Source organism: Kryptolebias marmoratus, linkage group LG12 (assembly GCF_001649575.2).
Source record: "Kryptolebias marmoratus isolate JLee-2015 linkage group LG12, ASM164957v2, whole genome shotgun sequence".
Lineage (NCBI taxonomy): Eukaryota > Metazoa > Chordata > Actinopteri > Cyprinodontiformes > Rivulidae > Kryptolebias > Kryptolebias marmoratus.
This window is the reverse complement of record NC_051441.1, coordinates 20,738,996-20,744,647: the sequence shown is the minus strand read 5'-3', so window position 1 is coordinate 20,744,647 and position 5,652 is coordinate 20,738,996. Positions and strand designations below refer to the sequence as shown.

The 5,652-nt window shown below is 40.0% G+C and overlaps 1 long non-coding RNA gene across 1 annotated transcript; it reads left to right on the top strand.

The window, feature by feature from the left end:
* The first annotated feature begins 1,184 nt into the window (after positions 1-1,184).
* Positions 1,185-5,207, top strand: LOC108246741. Its single transcript, XR_001809041.3, has 2 exons — positions 1,185-1,494; positions 2,584-5,207. It is a non-coding gene; the product is annotated as an uncharacterized LOC108246741 (long non-coding RNA).
* Positions 5,208-5,652: the final 445 nt, after the last annotated feature.

Sequence of the window (5,652 nt, the reverse complement as noted above, 5' to 3'; positions counted from 1 at the left end):
TGATGTTTTTAGTGCGATTTAATTGATATGCTGCAGCTATTTCCTCCTGTCCCGATTTGGTGACACGTGGGTGTTTAACCCTCTGATGAAAGGTTTTCTGAAAGGACAGACAGCTGGAACGCGCCTTGGTTCCTCGTTGGGATTTAACGCAGGTCTTTACGCGCTGTTAGAAAGTCCACACCATATATGTTTAGTTTATAGTATTGTGTTTAGTTTATCATAATACGTTCCGAGTTTCCTATGTTTTGAACTTACCAAAGATTTACAGATGCCCTCTGAATGCATCACAGGTGTGCAGCGGAGCAGCTCAGAGGTGAGGCTGACTTTTTTTCTGTTTTTGTTTTTCTCTCGTGCGGTAGCGGAGGGAGGATGTTTTGCCTGTGTTTATTCAGTTTGTGTTTATGCCAGAAGGTGAGTGGCGACTTGTTGTGTTATTGAATAAGCTGAGTTCATTGGTTCAATGTATTTATTTCTTATTAGAGCTAAGTACAATTCGGTATACTAATTATGTGAATTATTTGCTTCGTGGATTGATGACTGAAACTAGTCATTTGACTGTGAATTGCTGTTATGTTTATTTATATTTCCTAATGATTATTTGCGTTTTTGTTTTCTTCAGACCACATAACTGATCCCCTCCAACTGATAATGGACATGATGATGATACCTGGATAATTCACCTGTGATCTGGAACTCAATAAATCATTCAAGATGGAATCTGCCTCCCGCCTTCTGTAACTTGAACGCACCCCCCATAATCTGAAACTTTGGAGACAAAGTGAACCTCTCCTTTTTACGCGCTGATTAGGGCTTTCTGATCAACTTTCATTTCAGCTGCAGCCATTTAAAGCAGCCTGTATGGAGAGAGTGATTTCATTGTCCCGTCTGTTTTATTTTGTGCAATGCAGAGATGCTTCTAAAGGGTTTCCTCTGTCTGCTCGGTACCTGTCACACTGGCTGTGAGGCTGTTTCACAGGTTCCTGTTTGACTCCAGCTGAGGGATGTAATTGCAGATTTTATTATAGGGTAACACCTGTTGTTTATAAGTCCTGATTATGTTATGACTTCTATTCCAAGTCCCATGGGTTCTCACAGAATGAACTTGTTTACAGGAATGATGTTGATTTTTCTCCTCATGGGAACCAGACTGGCTTGCTTTTCCCTAACTCCTCCTTCTGGTCCAGTATTTCAATATCTTTAATAAAAGCTCCTGTGTTGACTTGGAGCTTTGATTCGGAGCTTCCCCATTCGGACCTGGGACTCTGATGTTGATTCTTAATTGTCTTTAATGCTCTCTATATTTTGTGCATTCTATATTTTTGCCTCGACTGGACATCCGAGGACGTTGGCGAGCGCAGTGTTTTGTTACAGACCTGGACACAAGGCTCCAGCCTCAAACCTCGCTAAGGCTTTAAAAGAGAAGAGGGCTGGCTCGTCGGTTCGTCCTTGGTTTTCTCCAGCGCTGGGATCAACGAACTCTAAACACTGTTATTGGTGAGACACTCACTCAGGCTAATAAACTATTTTCTAAATTTGAAATTCTAAGGATCATGTAAGCTTTTCACCTTGTGGGACAGAGATTGACCAGGTTTTTAATATTACAAAGGAGCAAAAGAAGAAAAAAGTAAAGAAAAAGTAAATCTTTGTCAAATTAAAGGATTTGTTTCTCTAGTTCTTTTTGTAGATACCTATAACGGTGTCTGACAGAGAAATAATATACTTATAGAGGTTCCTATTGAAAAAGCTGAGAAGGAAGCCTTTATAGAGTTTTTGGAGGAGCTACTGGTTCTAGGAGAAATCCTAGAGAAGACCTTATCGGCGCATAAGGCAGGTAGATTTCTTACAGTTTTGGTTTTTCTAAAACGGGTAACCAAACCTGTAAGGATAACCTAAAGACCTTTATAGGAAATAAAGGCCCCTCTTAAAGTGATAAGAGGCAGAGCGGTCACAAAGCTGATGTTGTGAATTCTGTGAAGACGTTTGCAGTCTAAAGCGGATATCCCACCCAATTTCAGAAGAAATGGGTCAAAGTAGCTCCCAGGTCAGATCTCCCCCACAGGGCGAATTGTTTGACTTTATGATAACAAAATACGGTGAAAAAAGTGTGTATGGAGTGAATGAATGGATAAAAAATGGCATTTTTCCTGCAGGCGGCACATGGAAGCTAAATGTTTTGAAAGGAATAGAAAGAGAATCAAAAAACAGAGAATTAATAAACTGAGAGAGGCAAAACACAGACAAACAAAACGCCTGCTGCAGCTGGAAAAACAGAGAGAATGTTTGGAATGCTGGATGAAAGAGAGTGAGAGCAGAGAGCGGAAGAAGCATGCTAAAGAAATGGCTGGGAGTAAAGATAAATCTGGTGTTATTACTGGGCGACAGGACAATGCTTCTATCTCTTCAACGCAATCTAAAAATGTTTCTGCTTCTAAGATTGTAATTACAACAGAAAAAACTAAACCACCACCTTATAATTGTCCTAACAATTCTTCTATTTCTTCTTCTGTTTCTGAACGGTTGTACCCGGACTTGAGTGCGCCGTCCGTCTTGGATCCTGACCCTGACGCCTACCCAAATCCACAGCCCCGACAAGCGAGAACTCATTCTCCAACTCAGGGAGCAGCGGCTGTGCAACACATACCACAACCTCTGGAGGAAAAAGCTGACCATTCCTGACCACAAACCTCACAGACGGCTGAAGCCCTTCAAGCATCAACATCAGCATTTGCAGTGACACCAACAACTTATGCCAAGGAGAAGGCAGAGATGGACGTGCCTGATGATGTTGATGACGAACACTATAGTGATGATGATGAGGAGAGGACTCATCGTCCGAAACTAGTGGCAAGTGTGGAATTGATCCTGACCACAAATTTAAATTCTGAAGCATGCTTTTTGTCAGAAACAGATCTGTCTTTGTGATACATTGAAATGTAAGCAAAATAAAAAAAACAACTATAGTGGGAAAATACAAAGTCATTGTTAAAAGAGATTATTAGAAACAGTTGTTAAATCCACATAAGGTTAAAAGGGAAGATAAGATAAGTGTTTACAACAGATTTTTTCTAAAAAAAAATGGTTTAAAAACACTGAACAGTTTTCTAGTTAAAAAGTTCTCTTACTATAAAGAAGTCTCTTGTGAAGAGTTGATTATCTGTAATCTACCTGATGAGTCTTTTCTGATAGATGCCATCTGTGGTAGATTAGTTTTGCCTGTTCTGGTCAGGAGGGAAAACTCTGCCCCGATGCCTCATTCCTGCTGCGCTTGTCTGAATGGAAGCATCGTGTCGGAGTATTTTCATTCATATTATCCTTCCTTCAGGCCGCAACATCTTCACTACCTAAAGCGCAATCTGAAGTTCCTACAGACTTTTGGGCAAAAACCAAATATGACGTTTGTCTAATTAGAGGATGTGAACCAGTGGTAATTACCCCTAAATCTAATTACCGACCATGTCAAAAACAATATCCCCTCAAACCTGAAGCTGTTAAAGGCATTAAACCAGTTTTTGAGGCTCTGCAGAAAGCCGGCATTATTGTTCCGTGGAATGATTCTCCAGTTCGCTCGCCAATATTTCCTGTGAAGAAAGCTTGCATTCCTGGTGAGAAACAAGAGTGGAGATTTGTGCAAGATCTCAAGTTGGTAAAGAAAGTGATCATGAAACGTGCAGCTGTAATGCCAAATCCGTACACTATTCTGTTTCAGAACCCTTCAGATGCAGTTTTTTTCAGTTGTTGATCTTTCGAATGCGTTCTTCTCCGTTCCTGTGCATCCAAACAGTCAATTTTGGTTTGCTTTTGAATTTGAAGGGAAACTGTGGACCTTCGCCCGGTTGTGTCAGGGTTTTGTGAAAGCCCCACTATTTACAATGATGCTTTAAAAGTTAGCTTGGATTCATTGAAGCTGACTCCTGGTTCTGTCAATGACATACTTTTATGTAGTCCGACTAAAGAGCAATGTGAAAAAGACACAATAGCCCTGCTAAAACATCTTCATGCTGAAGGCCACAAAGCCATCCTTTCTTAACTTCAGTTTGTGCAAAACAAAGTAACCTTTTTGGGTCAAATCATTTCTACAGGGCCGCTCTATTTCACCTGAGCGTGTATCTGCAGTTCAAAACATACCCAGGCCTGTGACGAAGAAACAGCTGATGTCTTTTCTGATGTCTTACATCTTACTGCAGGAATTTCATTCCAAACTATTCTGTCTTAGAGAGTCCTTTGAGGATTCTCGGTATGGATCTTCATGCTACAGACACTATTCAATGGTCTGCAGAAGCTGAATCTGCTTTTATTCAGCTAAAACTTGCACTTCAGACTGCCCCCACACTGGGCGTTCCTGATCCAAACAAACCATTTCTTCAAACTGTAGATGAGAAAAACGGATGCATGACGCCAGTTCTTCTAAAGTCACACGGAGGAAAAATGAGGCCTGTTGCATACTTTTCTGCAAAACTTGATCCAGTGGCACAGGGTCTCCCTAACTGTCTTCGAGCAGTGGCGGCAGCAGAAAAAGCTGTTCTCTCTTCACGTGACATTGTGGGATATGCAAATCTCACCTTGCTGGTCCCACATTCAGTATCGATGATACTACTGGAACCGAAAACTACACATATTTCAGCCGCGCGATGGCTTAGATACACTTCCATCCTTTTAGAAATGCCTAACATTACTGTGAAACGATGTACTATTCTGAATCCAGCCACTCTCTTACCAACTCCAGAAGACGGTGAACCACACAACTGTGTTGCAGTGTTGGAACAAGTTTGTACACCAAGACCTGATCTAACTGATGTACCCCTTGCTAACCCTGATTTGACGTTGTTTGTAGATGGCTCTGCATCACGTGATCCTGCTACTGGACTTAACCGTGTTGGCTTTGCTGTTTGTTCTCTGCATGAAACGCTTGTTTCTGGCTCTTTGCCTAAACACCTTTCTGCACAAACTGCTGAACTGATAGCACTAATAGAAGCATGTAAACCCTGGAAGAAGGACCGCAAGACAAAAGTTGTGTGCTGCACATGTAAGAAATACATCTGCAACGCCCATTCTCAGGTTGGCACATACTGTCCTGCATGTGCTAAAAAGAGTTGATGTTGAAAATTGTTCACAAAATCAAGCAACATTTTGTTTTGTTGTGTAATGAGAGAACTATTTGTATAATTCACTTCCTACAAAATATAAAAGAATAAACTGTTGACAAAAAAGTTCCAGACTGTTGACTGTTTTATTCCCTTTCAAGATAATGAATTCAGAAGTAATTACTTCACATTTATATAATACCAATAATAATTTTTTACTGTGTAAAAGAAAACTGTTATTATAGTTGGTTTGTGGTAAAAAACAAAGCGTAATATTGTTCACTGGTGATTGTCTTTTTGTATTGTGTAACAAAAATATATGATAAAAAATGAATTAAATTGAGTTGAATTGATAAATAACAGGTTGTTTAATCACACAAAATAGATTTTGGATTTAAAAATCAATAAAGCTGCTTTATTTTGGAGCTTTGGTAGTGCAGGTGATTTTTGACTCGTAGGACATGGGGAGTAAACAGAATGTTAAGATCACACAAGGGTTAAATAAACTTTCAGAAAGTAATCATATGAACATCTACAAAGGATTAACTTTTGGAAACAATGAAATCCAAGA